Source organism: Sturnus vulgaris, chromosome 4 (genome assembly GCF_052056855.1).
Source record: "Sturnus vulgaris isolate bStuVul1 chromosome 4, bStuVul1.hap1, whole genome shotgun sequence".
Lineage (NCBI taxonomy): Eukaryota > Metazoa > Chordata > Aves > Passeriformes > Sturnidae > Sturnus > Sturnus vulgaris.
This window is the reverse complement of record NC_142246.1, coordinates 48,838,961-48,852,361: the sequence shown is the minus strand read 5'-3', so window position 1 is coordinate 48,852,361 and position 13,401 is coordinate 48,838,961. Positions and strand designations below refer to the sequence as shown.

The window sequence follows — 13,401 nt, the reverse complement described above, 5'->3', positions numbered from 1 at the left end:
GACCCTTTTTTGAATAAGTTGTTGGTTATTTTAATAAATACTGAAATAACTGCTTTGGCTATTTCTTAATAGCTATTTCTTAAGCTAGCTAAACAGATATGAGGAAACTTCCTTTTGACTTTGTTTTTGTTTAGTAAACTTAATTTTTGCAGTGGCTTGTAGAGCTTACTCTTCCTCACTGCAACCACATGTGTACTTCGTTTCAGAGTAGAAATAGTCCTGCTGAGGTCATGTAAAAACTGAGCAATAAGAGCTTCAGTAGAATCACAAATTTTAATTTTATGTTGTTCATTAAGGTGACTCAGATTTGCTACTGTGAAGTATGCACAATGCCGAAGAAATAGGCATTAAGACTAATTATTTCTCTCCGTTTTGTATCACAAATATGGTGCATAGGTGAGGGCTCCCTCCTGCATGAATTTTATATTTCATTTAATTTTGTTGTGTGTCAGAGAGGGACAGAGCACAGTGCTCAACTAATTTTTCTGAAGTATTTTCAGTACTAGTTAATTAATTAAAAGAAAAACCCTAGCACTGTAATATTTTAGTTATTAACTCAAAACAGCTTTATAGAGAAATTAAATCTGATAGAATGTGGTCTGTTGTCCATTTGTAAGACACCCAGTGGCTGCTGCATGAGTAAAATTAGAAGCATACTTTGTTACTATATTTTTGTATAAAGCTGCAGTACAAGAGGGGAAATGGGCTTTACAGACTTTGATTTATCAATAGATCTTAAATTCCTTTGTACTTTAGGGGGGAATTGAATGGAAAACCGTTGATTCTCTTCCAGCCTCAAATTGCAGTTCCTGTAGACCCTTGCATTTTTCTGACAATATTTGCCATTATGCAAGATCACAATGGAGGTTGTGATTATTGTTTTGCAGCTCAGGTTTTCATGGCTTTTTGAACTAAAAAGATCTCTTAAAATTAGTGAATACTCAGTTAAAGATACTTTTATAGTCCCATATAATCTTTTTTCCCCCATTATAATAAACAATTTTTCATGTAATTGCATTGTAATTTTTAGTATAGATATGCTTGTTCTGGCTTTGGGTCTTCTCAGCTTGATGTACTCCAGAAGTGGTTTAATATAAGTAAAATAATTGCATCAAATTGCCTGAAAATAACCCCACTCTTAAAGCAGAAACACCCCTTTTAAGGATTTTATTTGTATAATGCTATTGATCTGACTGATGACCCTTCTCTCTGTGGATTATGCTTTGTGCTGTGCTATATTAGTTTACTGTCAGAACAGTATTGTGCCTTTGGCTATAGGAGAATTTGCACACAACATCCATACCCCATCAGCTTACTCTTCTCCAAATGCTTCCTTTGCTCTCTGGGTAAATAAAGGCTCGAGCATCTGCAGAAAATCTATCTCAGAGCTCCCAACAGGAGTGTGGATGTGCCCTGCTCTCAAAGGTGGGGCCCATGCAAAGGTGAAGGATCCCTGTGTTTCTCAGTTCCTTTCACCTACTTAGGAGAGCTTTGATTTCCTTGAGACCAGTGTCACTGGGGTCTTTTCTTCTCAATTCCCGCACGGTTGTAAGCTCAGAGAAAGAAGGCAGGCTGTCAGTGTGTACATTGTACATAGAATAGGATACAGTAGGAATCTTGCAGATTCATCTGTGTGGAGTTTGTGAATAGGAAGACTTAGGACAGTAGGGTGACAGAACCTACAAACTATTAACCCCACTCTGAAGAAAGCAACTATTGCTGTCTGAGCTTCATATGCATTTGCTTAAGCCAAATTTGTGTGTGTACACATGACAGACCAAATTTGTTCAAATATACCAAGCAATCCTTGCAGTTTAGAGGTTTTGTTTTCTTCATTATGTAGTGATTTTAGAATGTCCTCATTTATAAATGATGCAAAGCATTCCTTTAGTCATTTAATCAGAAATGTGTGCGCTTATGTATTAGAACATATTTTATGTTTAAGAACTGCTAGCTGAGGCACTGCCTAGGATCTGCACTACTGAGGCATTTCTTTGACAAGTACTGCTATAAAGTCTGCAAACTATTCATTTGTTTCAATGCTAGACATCCCCTCTTACAATTTATTAAGTAATGACAGGGTTTGTAGCCACAGATACTTGGTGACCTATTAGATCAACTTCTGCATCGGCATTAAAAGATGATGATGGAGTAAATGTGTCTGTGTGACCTCTAGTACCACAACTCTTTATCCATATTTGGTGATGGTGAAGAAAAAAAGAGTTCTGAGATGTTTTTTGCACTAGAAGGGCAGTAGGGCCTCCACAAGTCTTATCCAAAAAACCTTTGCTGGGATGGCTTTTTGTGCTGGTTTTTTTCTTTGTTTTCCAGCTTTTGGCTCCTTTGACATACTGGCACACAAAGTTTGTGTCAAAGCTCATTTGCTACACAACATGGTACAAATAATTGTATATTGTTTATCTTAGGTTTATAAGTATAGGTTTTGTCGTGTATTTTTTCATTAAGGCAGATGTTTCATGAATATGCCTTCCGGCAGTTAGTGGGAGATATATTTTCTTTTTAAGTTTCTGAAGGCAGATATTTCTTTAGTCTGAGTCTTTGTTTAGTTGACGGAGCTGATTAATTTCTGTTGGAAAAGAGTTTGTAGTTTTTCATTTCTGTTGACTTCAATTTATAGAAACTCAGCAAGCTGTTTGAATTGACTTTGGTTCCTGCTGCACAGTTTTTCTGTCTCTCTCCATCTCCTCGAAACTGTTTGTCTAATTTTGTTCACTTATTATAAAGTAACAAAGTAAGGATGTGAAGAGGAAGAGGATACTGTTGTGCATTTTCTCCTCTAAACTAATTAGTACGGAGTTTTTGTGTGGGAGATAAGTTTCTGGATGACCTTTCTGTTTCGTTAGGTGGCCTTAAGTATGCTAGTAGTTTGTAGAGTAAACAGAAGTGATGCACAAAGCAGAAAGTGCTCCTTTTTTGTCTGCAGCCGGCTGCTCCAAGTCGTTCACTGTGGAAGAGCCAAATGAAGTCATGACTTTGTGTCCTAATGCCCCTACTTTGTAAAGCCTGGGGATCTGGAGTGCAGTACTGGGCTGGTGCCCACAATTTCATTAACTTTTTTTCCCCATTTAAATTCAGTTCTGTTTCAAAGATGGTTGAAGGGATTTATGGATTTTCTTGATTATTCGCTTTCATAAACTATGTAAGAATAATACAAAAGGCCACCTGGCACAAAGCTGCTTAAGACACAAGAAAAAGGAACCTTTTATCATTAGAACCATTGATAGGGCAACAAGTGCCAATTTTATGTATTTGTTGTCTTGGAAACTCACTTTTGCCTCAGCTTCAGATTTCAGGAAGATGAGTTAACCTGTGACATTTTTTTCAAGCTTAGGTACTTTTATTCCTTATAATAACAGAACACCCTCTTCTGCACTTTGGTCAAGCATGTATGTAGGTAGTGGAGAACTGTGTGCCATCTAGCTTTTCATCAGTGTTTCTGAGGTTATCTTACATTGGATTAACCAGAATTTTAAAAAAATCCCATCATTAGGCAGCTTTTGAATTGAGATAATCAACTTATCTCCTAACTGTTATTTTATGCTCTGAAAACCTTATAGGAATGTATTTGTGATGTGTTGTGTAGCATAACCTGACAGTTCTGTGTTATTTGAGAGGCATTTCCCCTTTTTTTAGTGTATAGTCCTTCAGAAATGCATTAAAGCATGTTGAAATTTTAATTTTTATCTTCTAAGCTTGATGCAAAATGTTTTATGTCTGTTAAATGTGCTGTCTTCATGTTGCATGTTTTTGATTTGTCATGAAGAATTTCTGTTGATGGCAGGATTGTTTAACTTCACAATCTTTCTGACATAAAGTGTGCCATAAGGTAGCATTAGTTGGTAATGGATGATTATTGCTATGTAATATGATCCAGATGACCACACCATTATTTTTATATATTAGAAGGAAAGGATTGGATATTTATTCTGTTTATTTCATTAGTTTGTCTTCCACTGCATCATAATTTGTTTGTGCTGATTATAGTCAGTTTGTGCTTTACCTAACTTGGCAGGATTTGAATGAGTGGTTTGGGTTACTGACAACAATGAAAAGAAGCACTTTGAACAGAAGCATTCTGCAAAATGCTCTGATTCTGTTAGTGTGGATAAATATCTGTTACAACTGTAAAGGTGGTGGAGGTACCAGTGAACTGGCTGTCTTTAGGAATACATTTGTTACGAAGCCTGGGGTTTTTCCTCTCATAGTAAATGCTAGTATTGATTAGCAAGTGGTCTGTTCTTTCTGCGTAGTTACAGAACTTCTCCTTGCTGAGAATGCTGAGATACATGTTGTTTTCAACCAAACTGGATACTAAGAGCACCACAGATATATTAAAGGACAATTTAGTAACTGTACTTGGCCCTGGCATGCTACCTGCAAAGTTGCACAGCAGGCATTGTGTAACAAGCACGTAAAAATGGCTGAGGGACTGCCATCTCAGCAACTTGAGGCTTACTCATTTACCTTCATAGTCTGAGAAACCACTGGAGGGAAAAGGCTGTGGAAAGAGAAATGCTGATTGAAATGTTTTGTTAGTGGTGGTTTTGTTTGTTTGCTTTTCTAAAATCTGTCCTATGAACTACTAATGGCAAAAGTTTATTTATTCCAGAGTGCAACTCTGGAGGTTAAACAAACTTTTATGTTGATCATCAGCATTTACAATGGTAGACTGGTAACCTGGCACAAGCAGATACTGGTGTTCAACATCAGAGAACACTTTAAAAGAACACTTATCCAAAGCTGGTGACTCACTTAAATTGTATAGAAAATATCCTACTTAGCTATGTATTCAAAGGAAATAATTGTATTTGCTGTCCAAACTGCGGTTCATTTTGATTTCCCTCTGCCCCAACTTTGCTTCAAAAATTAATTAGGAGAAAAAGTTGAGTGGTCAAGCAGTTACTATTGCTGAATTAAAACCTTATGATGGAGTTTTGTAATTCCTGTATTTCCTCTGAACTCTTGAATGTTTTTTCAGCCCTTTTAGCTAACATAAGCCACATGAATACCAAAGACACTCATTTCATACTGCAGATTTGATTGAATTTCCTAAAATTTTCATGAACTCCAGATTTATACAGGATCAAGCTTATAAGTACTGTGATAATTGCAGTGTGTAAATCAGAATTCAGAGAATGGAGAAATGTGTAACCTTGGCCTTTCCATATGCAACTCGGATGCCTTTGTTTGGAAGTTACATACAGCCATTATGAAGTGATGTTATTTGCATATTGAAATGCCAGTCATCAAACCTTTGCAGTCGGGGTTTTAATTTTTGTAATGACTGAAATTCAGGATGCAATTTCAAGGATGAAATTCCTTTTCATCGGGATGTTCTAGAGGAATTCCTCCAGCCATTCATCTTTGTAAAAAAATGGCATAATATGTAAAGTTAAGCTGAAAGTCCTGCTGTTTGTCCTGCAGCCAGTTGTCCAACTGCTCGACACATAGGACCAAATGAAGCATGTCTGTCTTCCAAGCAGCTTTTTTTTTGTTTCTGGTTTATTATTTCAGGCTCTCTCACTCTTACTGGTAAGCAAATCACAGACAAGAATCATCCAAATTATTAATATAGCTAATATGTATTTTTTTTCCTTAATTAGAGGTGGTGTTGGGAATTAATGAGTTGGTGTATATATAATATATCAGAAAGGGTCTTTTGGGATTTCCTTTAATTCTTTGCAATTCATGACTTCCTGTACAGAGGCAATTCAGTCCTTACCTTTTCCTTAACAATCAGTTATAAACAATTCAGCATAAGGAGCTCAGAAAGGGAAATCTTTGTTCCTGCTGCTTCTTAACTGCTGAGAGCTGGTCCCCTGCAGGCAAGCTGCTGCTGGCCAGCTGGGAATGTGAATGGCAGGGGCTTTTGGCCCTTGCTCTGACCTCAGCAGCTGCTGCCTCTGGTTCCTGCTGGGGAAGAAGCTCTCCTGTTTTTACAAGGACAAGCACTCTTAGTCCCTGGTGAGAACTGACTTCAATTCCCCTTTCTCAGCAAGACAGTAGCTGCTAATCAGTATATTAGGCTTGTGAGAGGTAAACAAACATTTGATTCTGGTTTCCTTGTCAGGCAGTGACATCTTCATTTGAAGATATTTTGCAGAAAGTGAGCAACCCCTGTCTCCCAAGCCTGGATGTTGCTGATATTTGGTATAATATTGTGTGTAGGTAGAACAGCACTCCTTTTGGGGTTACAGACCTTTTCCCACCTTTAGTACAGTGGAGGCTGCTTTTCCCTTTCCTTTATTCTTCCCCAAATGTTTTTAAATCTTTCACTTTTTAAATTTTGTATTGCTGTGCTTTCTTCCTCACATCTTACATGTTTCACTGTAAGTGATAGGTGGTTTTGGGCACCTAAGAAGGATAAGATACAGGCAAAATAGCTGACTTGATGGAATCTTGACCCTAAAGGATTGAAGGTAAGGCAGAAAGGTGAAGAAAGAGGAGTGGAAGAGAGGCAGTGTATGAACACATGTGCAAAAAGTGAAAGAAGGGTTATTGCTGAGTCTTTTTTCGGCACATAATTCTGTCGTGACATTTTAATACAAAGTAATTTCCTAATCTTTGGGATTCTGGAAAAATAGCTTGAAAGTATGAATCTCAAAGGCTTCAGAATAAGAAGAAGGGTGAACAGATATTGTCAGTTAGCTTAAATGTGTAGGAGCTGAGAAGTTATTTGAAGATAAGAAATCGGGAAAAAAAACAACAAATCTTTTTAAAATAGAACATAGTTACATTCAGGGGGACCTCAACATTAATTTTGATATCTTTTTACTAGTATTTGTATATCTTTATGGTTTTTAAAGGTGCCTTACTCTTTTCTTGCTTAAAATACTTCAATGCAAAAAAAAAGAAAGCAGGCCAAGTTCCTATTTAGGTTGTCAAGGGTCAGTTTTCATAGCTGTCTGACCTTTTTAGCCTATGCCAAGATAGTGTATGTGAGATGTACAGGGTTTTTGTGCCTGAAGTGATAAAACTATTTTGCACAGCTTGCCTTAATAAAGAGCAGAAGGGTTAATAACATCAGGAGGGACTCCTATCTAAAAAAACCCAATAAAATGCTCTTGTGGAGTGCAATTGTCATTCCTGTCCTTTTGATTATTGCCCAATATATTTTAAATCATGCATTGCAGCATTCTCTTCTGCTGCCTTGACTGTAGCTAAGACATCATCACGTTTAATCGTAAAAAACTTTATGTAATAAAAAATAATATAGCCTCTGGGATTTTCTTTTCTGGCCTTACCTGTTGACTCAAAGTGCATACTGTACATTCTCCTGAGGGGGTTTATAGGCTTCATTTGTAATGTTTAGGAGGTTTTGTTTATTTGTTTTCCCCCAGCCCAGAGAATGCTAAAGCCATTTTTACAATATGTGCTCATGAGTAACTTTAGGAGTGCTGCTCATTCTCTGAGGCTTCTCAGGAACATTCAAGTGTTCAAAGTGTGGTCTTTGCAGAATGGAGACTGATGCCGTCTGAACTGCCACGTGCAGAGTAGCCATGCATTCTCAGCTGTAAGGAGGCTCCAGGCAAAAGAGGTTGGCCTTTATCAAGCCATTGGTTACTCCCAAGCTTCTCAGAGGTTTAAAAACAAAACACAACTTCCCTGAAAATCTAGTAATTGTTGAGATGAACTAAATTAAAGCAGTGCTCTGATAGGAAGTGGTGAATAGACATTCCAACTATGCCAAGACAACTTAATAGCAATTTTGTTCATTTAATAGAGATTGCTGCTTTTAGAAATATGTGAAGCTGCAAAGTTGGCATATGTGCCTGTTGCCTCTTAAAAAAGCAAGTATTTACATGCCCTTTTACCACCTAGTAATGGCATGTGGGGTGTTTCCAAACCTCATAGTTCCAGAATATGTTTAGATAAACATCCAGTCAGGGTGGAAAAAAAGCTTCCAAAAACAACAGCAAAAAAAAGCCCAACCACCTACATCTGAACTGTGTGGATAAATGTGACTGTTGATTGCTTTTATTGATAAAAATGAACTCTGACCTTCAGGAATATATTTGTTTCTGCTTCAGACAAGCAAATTTTAAAAGAAGCTATTCCATTAAAAATTAGTATTAAAAAGAAAGGAAAATTAGGTTTTCTGCATTGCAACCTCATCTATAAAACAATGTTTTCACTGAATCTCCAGTTCATATTTTAATTCTCCAAGAGTGAATGGAGAGAGAACTTAAAAATGGGAGGAGGTGAGGTCTGGATTTCAGTAATAAAAGCACAGCCCTTTGGCTAGAGTTGCTGGGTGTTTGCAATGTCTGTGATAAAGCGGTATATTTCAGGATAGGACTAATGCATTAAAACTCTGATGCAAAAATCAGGAAATACTTACACAATCAGAACTAGATGGTTTGGTTTTTTGGTTTAACTCCATTACTTTTGAACTTAAATCAGAAAAATGTTTTTAAAGGAAGTTTATATTTTCATACCCACTGTGGTAAAAGAGAGATCAGAATGGCAATTCAAATGTATTCAAAAGGAATCAATAATCTTAAGTTATCTGATCTTGTATCAACTGAACAAATATTATAGCTGCTGTAAACAAACACGTCAATTTAGTTATAATATAATAGATGTCTATTTCATTGAGAACTAAAATGTAATGATAGATTGTTATGAGTTATCTGTGTTAGCAGAGTTAGGAAGCAGGCAATTACCATAGATGCAATTCTGCTTTATACTACGTTTTCTCTTGAGACTTGTTCAGTGAGTAAGCTTTCTTTTGTACCTTGCTATTCTTTAAATATTATATCCAAATTTGGGGGGAAATAAGAGGTTGGTAAATGTTGTCTCAATGACACAAATAATTAAGCATATCCTTTAGTCTTTGCATAGGAGTTTATACCTGGTTAAAGAGAAGAAGTGAGTTGCAGTCTGAGAGCTTCACTCATGATGGTGTGCATTAAAAAACCTACAAGAATCATTACAATCTCTGTTTGTAAGTACAAAACAGTTGCTTGGTGCTAAAAGCTGTTTGGCTTTCTGGGCCAGTGTCACAGTGCCTGGAGAAGGCCAATGAGGAAGCTGAACTGTACATATGGTGTGTACATGGGGAGTGCAGCTCTGGGACATACAGCTCAACAAGTAGTGAGAGGCCTATGCCATATGGAGTGGTGTAGCACCCCACAGAGAACCTGGGCATCCCTAGAAGTAGTAGTACAGACAAGGGAATGGTAGAGAAAATAATTTTTTGTTTACCTCTGCAGTAACAGGGCTCAAACTGCTCAGAAAGCCAGCACAATCGCCACATCATCTTGTGTTAACTGCTTCTTTCTGCTGCATCTTATAGATCTGCCTTCTGAAAAGTCTGGAGCATTTAGTTCTTCTGGTGGTATTCAGAGATCTCTGGCCCCTCTGTCTTTATGAGATTCTCTGCAGAGCCAGAAAGCATGTGCTTTACCTGTACTTTCCCACCTGCAAGTTTCTTTTGGGTATACCTTGGGACTAAAGTCTTGGTAAAGCAACAAGATCAAGAGAATGAAAAAGAAAAGAAAATAAGGTTTGCTGTAGTTTTCTCTAAATAAAAAAATAGAGCATAGAGCTTTGGCTGCTAGGATAGTTGATACTTTGTGATGCTTCAAAGTGGGGCTTTTTTTTTCTTTCTCATGTTTCTTTTCCCTGGCCTTCCAAAATGTGAATTAGACTTTCACATTGCTGAAGGTAGAATAACACAGAAATATCTCAACATAATGAAAATGCTGATTAAATACCTACTTTAAAATTTCATGATGCTGTTCGGAGTTAAATGTTTCCATTTACTTTGCAATGAGAGTGATTTTTGAAAATTCACTTGTGTAAGTTGCATTAGATTTTAAAGGGTTCTGATGGAGCAGAAAATGTAAAAACAGTGAAATGTTTTTGATAATTTGATGATGTTTTCTTTGTGAATTCCAGCAGATTCGGTATCCCACATTATACGAAATACTTTAATGATCAAATTAACAGGGTTTAAAAAACTGCTCTGTTAGAGGCCAGCCTTTGAATTCTGCATTCAGGTCAGAGCTCAGAGTCTGACCCTTAGGCTTAACACACATAGTAAAGAAGTACATTCAGAGATAGACTTCCACTGACAGATACTTTTTAGTCCAGTATTACTCAAACAGCCAGACTGAATTATTTCACAGCCATAAGAGAGTTGAACATAAGGAAAAAAATTTAAACTGAGACTGGCAAGCAGAGAGCCAAGGTCAGTGTCATTCTGCAATCTAGATTGCATTGAGAAATTGGTTAGAGACATTTTGTGGTGTTAATTGTTTTATAGATACTCTGTAGTGAAAGTCTGCTTTATTCCCAAAGCTGAAACCATAAGAATGTAACTTTTTGCTTTTAAATGGACGAATTTATATAAATGAGGATGTACTCAAATCCCAGTACAGGATGTGGTCGGACTTCTCTCTCAACAGCTACGCTTGCTGGGTCCCCTACTTTGAGTTATGCCAAGTGAACAAGCCACAGACACACTATTTACTGTATTGAATTGAAGTCATGCTCAAAAAATATGATCATCATTTTTGCCCAAAGTTGCCTCCCTCCACTATTATAAAAGGTAGAGCAGAGTTGAGGCATGCATTTGCTTCCTGCATGCCTCTTTGCCTTTTGATGTAGTGTGTATTTCAGACTGTGATTCCACTGCATCTTTGCCAAGGCATACTTGGAGATGATGCTGAGGCTGGCTGGCCCATCTCCTGATACTTCCCCTCTCTCCTCTGGTGTGGTTAAGCAACAAGTAGGAAACAGATGTTGCTGAAAGCTGACAGGTTGCTGCTTGGGAGAAAGAGCAGTGCAGTGAAAGGGGACAGCTGGAAGGTAGTCCCAGGCTGGAGGAGGGCAGATCTTCAACTTTCAGCACTGGCCCACACAGATTTAGTAAAAGCAGCTGAGGTTGAAGAAGAACGTTGTTCAAGTAACCAAGGTGACCAATGGACCTCAGCAAAGTTATTTGCTTTGCTAATTGTATTTATTGCAAGATTTGGCAGAGTTGGTTGGAAGGTGGTATTATTTTTGACTGTTGAGAGTATTTCTTTGTAAATAAATGTCAGCCTCGCTGGATTCCTTATATTTTTTTGAATTCTGCTTTTTCTAGTGGTTGCATGGGAACCACTGTACCGCTGTATTAATGTGACTAGTACTCTGTGTAAACACAAAACACCAGCCCATAACACAAAAGTACAACAACCCGACAACAAAGAATCAAATAACACCCCCTACTCTTCAACAGGAATCAAAAAGAGTTTAATAGAAGATATTGTGGGTATTAGGAAATAATTAGAATATCCTGAATTGTCATAGGGAACTACCATTAAAAAAAAGCATTAGTTTCAGAAAAACTTGTTCAGCTTAGTATAAAACAGTAAAACTCTATCTGTTATTTTGTAGTTACTGAGCCTTTTTTGCTGTACTTAAACAGTATAGCATTTTCCCTGAATTTCCTTGAGAAATAAATCATGTTATCATTTGAATTAGCTAACCGAGGCTTATGTGAAATAAAAGATGCTTGTGCTCAAACAATAGAAGTATGCAATCCTACTGTATGTAATAGGAGAATGCACATACTATGTGTTATATGTACGTGTTGGTGGCTGCGTGTTCAGGAGTACTGTGATAGGACTTAAAAGTGGATTAGGGTTAAATTCTTAGAGGTGATACATTCTTGGAGGGGTGTGGTTTTTTTAAGGGTACTTTACTGACTTTTCAAGTTTAACTTGAGAAATATGAAAGGATTATTTCAGGACTAAAGGATTATATGAACTTGAATGCTGACCAAGGTAATACAAAAATAAAGGGGGCATTGCGTTCTGAAAAGTTAATATTTGTTTGTGCTGAAGTGCAAGACCTCTAAATGCCACAGAAACTTTAAAGTTCTGCTTGACATGGGCTGAATTAACAGTAATGTTGGATTTGTGAAGCCAAATAAAATATTTTTGTTGTAACCATTTATTGAAAAATAATTTTTCTGGGTCTATATGGCAATCGTTAGTTGAGTTCTCATGAAGGGAGCAAAGCATTTTATGGGGGCCTTTCAGTATATTGTATAAAAATGTGAAGTTCTTCAATGTTTAGCCTTGTAGGGCTAAATTTCAAACTACTTTTTTTCTTACTCTTCTTGAATACAGCAATTAATATTGCTTACTAATACAGAGATTGTGAAATACAAAGTGAACTGTAGTATTTTTAGATGCAGAAATTTTAGTTCAATTTATTGCCTGTTTGCTGTAATGAAGGACTAGTTAGCCATGCTAACTAACATTCTCTACATGCCTCATCACAGCTTGCTGTGTTTCTGTAATTCTGGCTACCAAGCTTGAAACACAGAGGTAGAGCAAAAGACCTATTGATTCAAGCTTGATTTTATCCATCTTTCAAGGGAGTATTTACTACTTATTGCCTGCACAATAAAGGAGGATGAACCTTGTTGGTTTGTAACCATGAAGAGTTAATTGCTAGTTTGGAAGACTGTAGGTTAATTATTAAAATATTTTTTTTCTTATTAATTTAATACTTATGAGGTCGACTAACTGAGTACTGAGTTTTTGCTGATGAAACCTGTTACTACTTTACTTTTTGATTTTTAGGGATCCTAGGATCTATTTGCTAATTTTGCACAGTATGAAAATTTGACGGTGTTGTACTTAATAGTAAAGACTTGTTTCAGTACTTTTTTCTTATTGTGAAGATGAGCTGTCAATATCTTCAAACTCTGCTTTCTGAACAAGCAAAAGGAGTCTTTAATAGGTCTGTTAGCATTCAGCCCCACTGAGACAAAACACAGCCTTACAAATACTTAAGTGCTGACTCAACAAATTCATTTTATCTGAAGCAACTCTCTGTGTTGGACTTTACCAAGTACATTTGAAAGAAATTAATAGTGTCTCCAGTTCTAGTTGTTACAGATGTGATGGAAAGCCAGTCTTTGCTATATGGAAATAGTCACTTTGAGAAGTACCTTCTTGCACATGCAGTCATTTAAATAAATAGGGCCAGTTATTATGAAAAGTAAAATTTGACAGTAGAAAGAGTACAAGTTTTAAATTGAAGATGCTTAAGGGCAGTGTAGACAGATACAGTAAATGAAGATATATTTTGGCAACCTTACTGTGAATGTGTTTGAACTTTGTCTCTGGGTGTGAATCACAGCATTGGAGGAGAATTAGGCCAGAGCGTACATGACTTTGATTGCTTTACATTAAGTTTATATGAGTTTGTTCCTAAGGATACATTAACAGCGACAACTAGAGAGTTAATTTTGGAGAAGGTTCTGTTTAATTTTCAAATATTTAATATGTTAAATTTTAATTTAGTTTGAAGTGGATTAAGATGCCCAAGTGTTCCAGTAATTTTTAATCTTAGCTGTAAATTGCATTTTCAGTCCTT

General features: G+C 36.8%; 1 protein-coding gene across 11 annotated transcripts in view; it reads left to right on the top strand.

The window, feature by feature from the left end:
• Positions 1-13,401, top strand: part of GSTCD (glutathione S-transferase C-terminal domain containing) — a 51,138-nt gene that overhangs the window by 21,968 nt on the left and 15,769 nt on the right. The window lies entirely within an intron of this gene.